Raw genomic sequence first — 12329 nt, 5'->3', positions numbered from 1 at the left:
AACAAAGCAATTTAATTTGTTTATTGTCATCTTTTTGCTTAATAAAAAAACATGTCTACTCTCAACAAATGAGCGAAGTTTGTTTTTAAATTGAATTAAGTTGAAATGGTTGAAAAACATTAAAACCTGGAGTTTTTATGAATCAGGTAAACATTTAACTTATAAACTTAACGAAATAAATATATTTAGAAATAATGCACTTTCAATTGTTCAAGCTAAATGGAGGTACGTGTGCTAGTAATAGGATGGTAATTAATTATACTGTTCATGGCCCCAATCTGGATTAAAGTGAACAAATTCTCACGTAGAATCTATTGAGTATCCCTTTAGGTGTGAGTGCAATCTATAGCTCAGCGCATGTACAGCTGAGGAGATGGGCTGAAGCAGTTGCCACCATACTGCACTTAGGTCATTAAATTCTGTCATGTACTAAAGTAAAATCCAATAAATTGCGAAACTTAGTTTTGATCAAAAACATGAAACAATAAGTGCTGGGATGTAAGTAGGGATGTGCAGAATAAAATACATAATAGATTTCCCTTTTGTATTTTAAATGCAAATTATTTTTTTCAAATAAATACTTTTTTGTAGCAGGTACATATTTAATTTTCTACATTTACTTAAGTATAAAACATTTTTTAAGAAAACCTTGCAGGCATTTACTCATTTTTTAAATTTTGGAGCATTTCTAGACTAATAGTGGTGTTTGCATTATATCACCAGATTGAGTATTATTCATATTTTTCTGTTTGAAGAGATTGAGATAGGGTTTTTCTATCTTTATTTTATAGTTTCTTAGTTCAACAACAAATACTTTTCTATATGCTTCCTTATTATTATTTGCCTTTGTCACTCGTTTTAATTGGAAAAAAAGGACACTGATTTCAAAATAGTTTGTTTAGCGTAAAATATTAGTCAAAATAGGGTTGCAAATAATTTTATTGATGTAAAATCAACATCAAACATTTTATATCAAAATATTTACAACACCATTTTGTTTGTGATCTTTTATACGTTGTAATAAAAGAAAGAAATGCAATCCATAGTTTCTTTAGCTTTGGGTTCATCTAATAAGTGAAGTTTTTCGACTCGTTTTCTAACAATTTTAGATTATACGAATTTATTATCACAGTGCAATATCTTGTAGTTTTCAGTTTTACACAGCTGGCGTATATCAATGGATATTGTTTTGTGGGCTGTTTTGTGTTAATTCGTACAATTTCGAAGTTCCTTGCTAAAGGTACGATAAGTGGTGATTTGACAGGTGCTGATATCAATGTGGAACTTCAAAATTCCGTAGACCATGACATTGAACCCGAAAAACAACATCGATCCAATATTTTAGATTATCCATTTCCAAGGAGTTTAGAATTTTTTGGGCTCTCTTCAGTTAAATAATTAGAAGACATTCATGGAATGTCTCTTTGTCCTCTTTTTAACCTTCTAATACCTTTAGTGGCCAATGTGGGCAACTTTCATTCATCATTTTATATAATGTTTGATAGGTGATACTAGCAAAACTTTTGACGACAAAAATATTATTTTGCATTTTACAAATAGAAAATTGGAANATTTCCCTTTTGTATTTTAAATGCAAATTATTTTTTTCAAATAAATACTTTTTTGTAGCAGGTACATATTTAATTTTCTACATTTACTTAAGTATAAAACATTTTTTAAGAAAACCTTGCAGGCATTTACTCATTTTTTAAATTTTGGAGCATTTCTAGACTAATAGTGGTGTTTGCATTATATCACCAGATTGAGTATTATTCATATTTTTCTGTTTGAAGAGATTGAGATAGGGTTTTTCTATCTTTATTTTATAGTTTCTTAGTTCAACAACAAATACTTTTCTATATGCTTCCTTATTATTATTTGCCTTTGTCACTCGTTTTAATTGGAAAAAAAGGACACTGATTTCAAAATAGTTTGTTTAGCGTAAAATATTAGTCAAAATAGGGTTGCAAATAATTTTATTGATGTAAAATCAACATCAACCATTTTATATCAAAATATTTACAACCGCATTTTGTTTCTGATCTTTAAACATTGTAATAAGAGAAAAAAAAATGGAATCCATAGTTTCTTTAGGTTTGGGTTCATCTAACAAGTGAAGTTTTTGGGGTCGTTTTCTAAGAATTTTGGATTATACGCATTTATTAGCACACCAGAATATCTTGTAGTTTTCAGTTTTACACAATTGATGTACATCAATTCAATATTGTTTTGCGGGCTGTTGTAATTCATAGAATTTCGTAATTTCTTGCTAAAGGTAGGATAAGTGGTGATTTGGCAGGTGCTGATATCAATTTAGAACTTCAAAATTCCATGGACCATGACATTAAACCGGGAGAACAATATCGATCCAATATTTTAGATTATCCATTTCCAAGGAGTTTAGAATTATTTGGGCTCCCTTCAGTTAAAAAATTAGAAGGCATTCATGGAATATTTGTTTGTCTTCTTTTTAAGCTTTTAATACCTTCAAAGGCCAATGTGAGCAACTTTTATTCATAATTTTTTTATGTTTGATTGGTGATACTAGCAAAACATTTAACGGCAAAAATGTATTTTGCAATTTTACACATAAAAAAATACGTTTGCAAAAGTATTTTAAAATGTATTTAAATGCAAGATAAAAGTACGAATTTTTTATTTTGTATTTACATTTTAAATGCAAATATTTCAAATAAATCACATCTCTGTATTTATGATATATCTCAGAACAGAATTGAATACGAGGGTGGATTGATAAGTTTCCGGCCTAACCAAGAGATGACGCCACTAGGCCTACCTTGAGGTGACATTCTATAGTACCATCCTTGGATAGCTTGTAGCTATAGTTTCAGCCCGATCTCCTTGCTAGTGTAGGTTTGACAGCACGCTGAACAAGACGCCTCTGTGGTTTTCGTAAAAATGGAAAAGCAGGAAAATCGTGCTGTCATCAAATACTTTTATTTGAAGGGGTTAACGCCGAAGGAAATTAAAAAAGAGATGGACTCAACACTGGGGACATCCTCCCCGTCATATTCAACCGTTAAGCAGTGGGTTTCCGAGTTTAAAAAGGGTCGTGTGAGCACCTCTGATGGGCCTCGCTCAGGACGCCCCGTTGAGGTCACAACTCCAGATATGATCGAAAAAATTCATCAAATAGTGCTGGGAGACCGCAGATTGAAAGTGCGTGAGATAGCTGAGACCTGTAAGATGTCATATGAACGTGTGCAACATATTTTGCACCAACATTTGCATATGGAAAAGCTCTGTGCAAGATGGGTGCCGCGTTTGCTAACAGTCGACCAAAAATTGATTCGAAAAAACATTTCTACCGCAAATTTGTCATTGTATAAGCGTAATCCAAGCGAATTTTTGCGTCGATTCGTAACCGTTGACGAAACGTGGGTCCACCACTACACTCCTGAAACCAAAGAACAGTCTAAACAGTGGATTGGACCAGGGGAACCAACTCCAAAGAAGGCAAAAACAATTTTTTCGGCGAACAAGGTTATGGCTACTGTTTTTTGGGATGCAAGAGGTATTATATACATTGATTACCTTGCAAAGGGTAATACTATCACTGGTCAATACTACGCAGACTTATTGCAACGTTTGAGCCACGAGGTGAAAATTAAACGACCTCATCTGGCGAAGAAAAAAATCTTGTTTCATCACGATAACGCACCAGCGCACACGTCAATCGTTGCGACGGCTAAAATCAACGATCTAAAGTTTGAATTGATGCCGCACCCTCCTTACTCTCCAGACCTAGCCCCGAGTGACTATTTTCTGTTCCCTAATCTCAAAAAATGGCTTGGCGGTAAGAGATTTGCGGACAATGAAGAAGTAATCGAAGCTGTAAATGGTTATTTTGAGGAGCTTGACGAATCAGTCTATAGAGATGGCATTAATAGACTGGAACACCGCTATGAGAAATGTATCAGCCTTGGAGGAGATTATGTTGAGAAATAAAAAAAAAAAATTTTTAAAAACCTTGTTTTTCTTGGTCAGGCCGGAAACTTATCAATCCACCCTCGTATGTCCTAACCAAGGTGATTTCTTATTCGATTGCCTAGCGTGGTTAATTGTAGTAAGAGCTTCGCTTGGAGGCAAACTGAGCTAGTAGTAGTAGTGTGATAGATTTCTAGCTTAATTTGTACTAGTATGTGAAGCTAATGGACACTTGTTTACGGCCACAGCATAAATAAAACATTGTAATCCAAAATTCTACAAAAACAATTGAAATACAAATATGAGATATGAGTGGTCGTCATAAGTTAGAGACTGAGGGTGGCATACCGAAACACGTATTAGATTTTTATGAGTTTTATGTGGAATTTTGGATTATAGTGCTATATACGGTTTAGTACCACAGGATCCATTATTATTGGTAAGGTGATATTTTGGTGAAATTAGAAACTGACTTTTGTTACCAGCTCAAGTTCCAAAATTCACATCGTATGTAATTATAATTAGTCCCGACGTAGTCTCTACTATCTTCTTTTTTTACTCTCGATTGGATAATTAAGTAATTAGTACATATTTCAGTTTAGTTATTTTAAATGCATATCATATCAAATAATTCCGCTCATTTTAGCCAATCTTCTGCAGCGTCAGTTTTATGGCGTAGAATATTGACCCCATAACCAACCATTTCCTTTCCTTGCAAATCTCTGATTCATCGTAGTTTATATAAGTGTAAGCTTTTCAGTTAGGTTAGTGTTTTTGAAGTGAAACTCCTATACAGACGGAGGGTATTAGGATTTTTTCTGTCACAAAAAAGCGTTACGGCCGCGTGCAAAGGGTTGACAGTATATCGCTAGGTGAGAGACGGCAGCAGCGGAGATATGGCAACGGCTGTATTAGATGGATATAATGCGCAGCCGCGCGGAGAGCGGGGAGTCCGTTAGAGTCCTGGTGGCGTGTGCTGTGCTCAGCTGTTGTTTTCTTTCCTGTGCTCTCCACGTGGCTGGGCATCATTGCCTCTATTTGCGGTCTGTGTAAAAACAAAATCATAATTTGCAGTAAACCTGTGAAAACGAAATGTGTATTGGGGCACATTGTAGAAGTAAGACAAGTGGAAAAACGAATTGCAACAAAATTTTTACTTCAAGTTTTACGGGCAGATTGTTAATGTACTTGTCCAATTTGAAAACCTGTCACCAAAACTTCAAGTAAAAATTTTGTCCGGTTTTCAAATTGGACAAGTATCTACAAGTAAGTAAGTTTTGATTCAATTCGTTTTTTCACTTGTCCGTTGAAATTTCACTTCTACTATGTGTCCCAGCACACATTTTGTATTTTAATTGTTTGTCAAAATACAGAGTGGTGCAAACAAATATTTTATTCATGTTCCATACTTATATATAATATATAAAACGCTGCACTTTAACGTTGATATAGTTTTTTAATTTTTTTAGCTCATAAGCTATAAGTAACTTATCCTGATTGACTGACTAATAATCTAATCAACACATAGCCGAAACTACTGTGTGGATTTGAATGAAGTTTTCATAGCATATTCTGACTACTACATAGAGGAGCCCTAAAAACGGATTTTACGAAAACCGCATTGAGAATGAAAACAAAATTTTAAAAATTTCAAATAAAGTCGAATGAGGTGTCATTCTAATGATCTCGAAATTCTAGGAATGACGTATATTCAGCGATTTCTCATTGAAATCATACCTTTAGAGTTATAAGCGCTAATATACTGGCGGCAAAATTGCGACTGGTAACAAACCCACCTATTATAATTGACTCACATAACTTAAAGGTAAGTTAAGGAAAGATTTTTTCACCTGGCACATTCTCAGGATCCGACTAACTCTATCGCAAATAAACAGTCTGGGGTACGATGATACATACTTTGTTTATTGATATGACCTTGTTATGACAATGCTGTGTCTGCAACGGTTAGTAGAAGAATGCTAACAGTCAATTAACACTAACGTTATTTACTTAAGGTAAAAATATGCATAAGTGAAGTATGTGTGTTATTATCTGTATGTCTGTGTGAATTATTATACAACATAAACTTAAATACGTCATTTGAAACCAATGTGTTGACAAGGGTATTTTTTTCTTAAAAAGTTAAACAGCGACGCTTAAATTTTAGATATGTAATTGCGGTTTTTACAAAAATGATTAAAAAAGTAAGAGACTGTGACAAAAGAACTCTTATTTTTTTGTGTGTGTAAATATTTTTTTCTAATTTTATTTCATTTCAAATATTATTTCAATTCTTTTCAATTTCTTATCTTGTACATACTTTGGTTTCCTTTCAATCTAAATTCTATTGTTCTCTCAATCACTTTTACCTAGAATTCCAACTTCAACCATACCTGCATACACTCCCATACTAATATCTGGTTTTACCCTTAATTGTTTTCTCTTGAATTCTGTACTGTCTAATTCTACGTATTCCTATAAACTACTGTCTTCACCCTCTCTCTCACTACTTTTCCTCCTAGAACATTCCATCAAAATTACTAACAACCCTGTCCTATAAATACTCCAAAAATTTCTTAGGTAAGGTTTCCTTGGATCACTTAGGCAAATACTGAGGCAGTAATATTCCACAGATAATCTTTCACTCTTTTCTGTCTTCATTTCGTCCGTCTCATCTTTCTCACCCAAACCACCACCCACCCATTCCCACGATTCCTGAAAGCAAGCTGAAGAGGGCCTTCATTACTGGCTGGTGGGAATGAAACACCCAAAAGTTTTTTTTTTCCATATCTTGACACAGTCTCTCGTCTATCGCTTCTACTACCATTTGTGTTTCTGCTTTTATCTGTATTGTTCTCATTTTGGTTGTCTTTGTTATTGTTATTGTTGTATTATCTTGTTCTTTCTGTCACTTTGTTCTCGTTTGTATGTTCCACTCCTTGTACCTTTTTGTTACTTGTGTTTTTTTGTTATTATTATAAATTGTTATTTGTTATTGTTAGTGTTTTCATGGTATGTATTTAAATAATATTAACACCAAAAGACACTAAAAAACTAATATGTTAGATTGCGCAAAGTAAATAAGGGAACGTACGCGTGCTACGTGACCCATTTTTTACAATTTTTACCACCTCACCCTTTCCCCTCTAGTTTTCACGTAATCATTCATGAATATAGTTTTAAATTATTTTTGGCAAACAGAAAGTTTTGAACATAGCTCGAAAAAACACGAGATTTTCCTACAGGATATTGACGACGCGACGTGACGAAACCTTAAGCCCCCCCGCCCCAGTGACCAAGTGTGGTATTTTTGAAGACCCCCTCACCCTCGAATGAGTCACGTACCATGAGTACGTTCCTTAAACTTTATAGCAAACGTTAGTGTAACCTGAAGATAACACCAAAATAAACATAATATTGACACTAAGGTGGATACAGAAGTTTGAAACCTCATATAGATATAATAATAATAATAACAGTACTAATGGTTATGCGTTATAGTGGCAAAAATAAAGCATCGCAACAATTTTAGAGCGTCGTGTCACGTGGTATTTTTAATCAATTGCACATTTTATTTCTCATTTTTACGTCAGCAAATGTTGAAACTATCATCTGTTAGATGCCTCTTTACCCATAATCATTCCCTATTTCCTATTTATAATATATTATACATTTATTTTGTACAATATTCTGGGTAATTGCAAGTAAATTATTCAGGATATGAGTTATCATCTGTAGATAAGTACCTAAAATTTATGGAAAAAGCAGAAAAATTATTTTATCCGATAACTTCATTTTTTAATTATTATTTATAAAGCAAAAACCGGAATTTTTAGATTTTAGATATTTTAAAGTCATTACTATTGTTTCAACACAAATAAGTATAAGAAAAAATCAATTATTAATACTGATCTTGTGATACTTTGTTATTTATTTATTGGCTTTACCCAATAAAAAAACATAATAATATTATCCACTTTTCATAAAAGACTCAAAAGAGTATGCAGAAAATGTCTTTCTTCTTTACGATTTAAAGGAAATAATAATTAGGCTCTTGCATGTTAAATAATTCAATTTTAATGTAGGTACCTATATCAATTTAATAATCTTAACGCTTGTTTTATGATGATAAATACTTTAATTTAATGAGGATATAAGTTACAAGTTAGATATATTTGAAAATTAAACAATTACCATTGATACTGATTAGTTCAGCTAAGGGTATGAAAAGGCAAATTAAAAATGCTATTATTTTTTTATACCTTCAACTAATGAAAGAAAAGTTAAGAAAAAATTAACAGTCCTACGAAATATTAGGGTACATTACCAACAGACAGGTGAAATTTGAAGAGCACCTGCACTACAATAAGCAACAACTGGATTCTGCAAAGTGGTGGTGCAGCATTCATTGCTAAGTCACGTGGTCGTCAGCGTCCACACGCTCGCCACGGGCCTACATACTCGACCCGAGGGGCATTTGTGCCCTCTCACCTTACTCGCCAAATACCGCACAATCGCTTCGATAACTATTTTTGGTCTCGAACTGAACGATTCTTGATTCACCTGCAACAAAAAAACATTTTTATTATTTTGTTTATAAGCTTACAATATCCTACTGAAATTTTGTTACCGGAAGAATTCAGCTTGAAAATTTTGTTAAAAGCTCATTCCGGCTGCCAAAAAAGTTTGACAATTAAACTTAAAACTAAACTGAACTTCGTTGTTTCATACCCATCAAGTGATACAGGTACACGGGATCGTTCCCGTCAACCCACTCACATTAAATTACAATTAAAAAGTAAACACTACATCTGAATCTACGATTCTTATTATTGCCTAAAATGACTGTTTTAGACTGTCTTAGTAACTGAAAACAGTAATAAATTTATTTGAACACAAAATTTTTACTATCGTACGATCTTCGATACAAAATAAACAATCTTTATGGGGAGGGGGGAATTGCCTTCAAATTTTAGACTTCAGCTTCGCTTCGATCAAGGTATTTGGACCCGGAAGAAAACCGGTATCTTCCCGAAGATATCAACGTCATCCGGAATGTGGGCAAACTTTACAGTGACATGTTCGGATAATAGAGGGAGGGTTATGGTTCTAAATAGGTAGCCAAACTACTGCAGACAGCGAGTAAATGTACAGGGCGAAAGCCTCCTATGCTTTTTAAGCTTTGTGATCGAGACAATGCTTAAAAATTTACAGAAATGTAGACTTCGATATACTTAATTGTAGACAAAAATGATTGCAAGAAAACATCATTTGGAATATGAAAAATTAAGAGAAATCAGTTTTGAGTAGTATCGATTATCAAATTTACCGTTCCCTTCACTGCTGAGATCAAAAATATGCATTCCCATAAAAAATTACGTGACCTTCAAATAACCGCGGTGAAGGCTACAAGACCATTCCTATTTTTGGGAATACTTTTTGTTTACTTCACCTCTGCCCGACGTCCCTTTAGTACCGAGCGGCATGGCCTAGAGGTTTAGACCATTGCTTAGCATTCGGGAGGACGCCGGTTCGATTTTCTGTGGTTTCCTTGGATCACTTAGGCAAATGCTGAGGCAGTAATATTCCGCAGATAATCTTTCATTCTCTTCTGTCTTTCGTCCGTCTCAACTTTTCACCCGAACCACCACCCACCCCGGCGTAGTCCGGAGGGACTGCCCGCCCACCAGCATTACTAGCTGGTGGGAAAAAAACACCCAAAAGTTTTTTTTTCCCTTTAGTTCCAACTCACGTATCTACCCTTAGGAATTTAATTAAGAATACCAAGGTCTACGTTTCTGGAAATTTTTAGGCACTATGTCGATGAAGGAGTTTGTATCTACTGCTTGTCCCTAGTGGGCTGTACGTCTAGAAAAGTAATCCCCTTTTAATCCGAACATGCCACCCCATTTCATTTGTCCGTAATCCCGATAACGTTAAATTCTCGTACCATAAGCTACTACAAAACGAATTTTCTAATACTATTATACATATTTATAGTATTTATTTACATGACAACTACTTACTTATATCACATAGTATTTTTAATGTTTATTTATTGGACTGTAGAGGCAATCTAGAGGCCTATTTACATTATTATCAACAACTATGGTATAGTCTTTGTTCTTCTGAAAAATTTTCAACTCCTTTCGTTAAGCGGCATAATGTGTTAATTACAATATGATTTATTATCCCTAACGCCTTTACTAAACAGGTTGCCGACCATCTATAGGGTTTCTGCCTGTGAGAATACCACAAGGACCGTAACGAGCGATTCTTCTTTGGTGACAAGGTAGTGGACAAATCGGTTACAATCTTCTAAATTTAAGACCCTCCTTCCATTTCTCAGCCGGTCTTTCAGTTCCAGTAGCCAGTTAAATCTCCTTTTAAAAACCACAGTTATTTCACAATCCATATTCCCGTCTTCAACCACAGAATGAGCCAGTAAGTATTCCTGCGGTATAGTAAATAGGTTATGAGAACTTTCAGAAGTGATTCCCGATCTGACTTTGGAATACAGTCTCGGTGTAGCCATAAATTCTTCGTCCTGGACGACTTTTGATTCGCCATTTGATGCATATCGAAATTTGTAGGTAACATCATTTATTCGCTTAACGATTTTATATTGGCTCTTTCACTACTGTCGCTTCGGTGATAGACATCAGGTCTCCTTTTTAGAACCCACTATTAGTAGGCCTCCGTTAAATGGTTGCTAGCTATTTACATGTGGAAACATACTAAAGTAGTCTTACATACCCTATAGCTTTACAGCAAAACATTAAGTCGCATGGAAGTCGCAACTCCCGACCAAGCTGTAGTTTTGCTGGAGTCTGTCCAGTAGTTTCGTGGACCGACGATTGATATGGCATAATAAACTATGGTAGATATCCATTTTGCTTTTCGATTGGGATGCAGATGTGTATTGCGGGTTTTGTGAGTGTCTAATATCTTGCAAATGTTCTGGAAAACGGTGGATTTGAAATTTCGACCTTGATCAGAATGGAGTTTAATTGGTAATCCAAATCGGCTGAATATGTCTTTTATAAGCTTTTCCACTGCTGTGATGACTGCATGGTTAGGAAGGCCGTACGCCTCCCTCCATTTCATAAAGTAATCCATTGTTGCTACGATGTACTTATTTCTATCGTCGGTTTTCGGAGACGATCTTACGACGTCGTTGGATATTTTCTCAAATGGGCTACGCACCAATATTTGTGCAAGAGGGACAATGTTGCTTTCTGACTCAAAGAATCATTCACGAGCCCTTTCCTTTCTAATACCAAATTGTCCTTCTGAAGGTACTGAAGGACATTCTTCGTTAAACTCTACGGTACGATCAGTTGATGTCTGCTCTCTGCTCTCAGTACCATCCTTCTTCAGGAAACCATCTTTTTCAATAATAACATAACGTTTCACTTCTGTAGATTTAACAGTCACATCTTGCTTCTTCACGTTTCCATCCTCGAAGCATTCTGAGGACTAACAATAAGTCAGAGTGTTGTTCTGCCTTGATGTCTTCAAACTGCCAGTGTTAATCCGCGACTGTTATCTTTCTCGTTTCACCTTATCGTGCTCCTCGATGCGCCGACAGTGCTTGCAATTTTTAGGATCGACATTATTATGGCTATTCCTAACTCAGTGTTTGATTCAACAGGTTAGTACTCTTTCAGTTCAATAATCATTTAGAGCGGCATAGTCAGTCCGGTGCAAAAATCTCCTTCCGTACAGGAATTTGTGGAAATGCTCCACACTCTTCACTGCAGCTAACAGTTTTCGTCTGGTTTGACAGGCTTGGATAGAGTTTTGGTGAGATAGTCGAGGACCTTTTCCTCCTCATTTTAAATCTGAGAGAGCACCGCGCCTATACCAATATTGCTAGCGTTGATGTCTAGAGCAAATTTCCCAAACGGTACATAACAGCACAGGTGTGAAAACGAGAACTTAATTTAATTTCTCGAATGCAACTTTCGAAATTCCATTCTCAACAGAATAGTTTATTTCCTTCGGTAAGTTGTGTTTCGGTTTTCAAAACTACATGCCCCAGGTAGTTGACTGACTTTTGAGACAGCTGACATTCTTTGGAACTCAGTTTTAAATTGGCGTATCGAAGCCTAGGGAATACTTTCCGCAAATTCTTTAATTTTTTTGAATTTTCGATTAATTCATCTTGATCTTTTGAATTTTCATTTAAATTTTCTTCATTATAGAAAATTTATTTAATTTTTCTTTCAGTTCGTTCTTCAGTTTATTTAATTAGTAAATTTTACCCGCGGCTTCGCTTGCGTTGAAGTCATAATTACGTATAAACATAAAAGTAATTGTTTCAATCCCTCGGGAACATTTCTTCTTCTTCATCGACCACATGAAACTAATTTGCCTAT

The sequence above is a fragment of the Agrilus planipennis genome, unplaced genomic scaffold (genome assembly GCF_000699045.2).
Source record: "Agrilus planipennis isolate EAB-ADULT unplaced genomic scaffold, Apla_2.0 scaffold66, whole genome shotgun sequence".
Classification (NCBI taxonomy): domain Eukaryota; kingdom Metazoa; phylum Arthropoda; class Insecta; order Coleoptera; family Buprestidae; genus Agrilus; species Agrilus planipennis.
The sequence above is the reverse complement of the archived record's forward strand: the minus strand, read 5'-3'. Positions refer to the sequence as shown.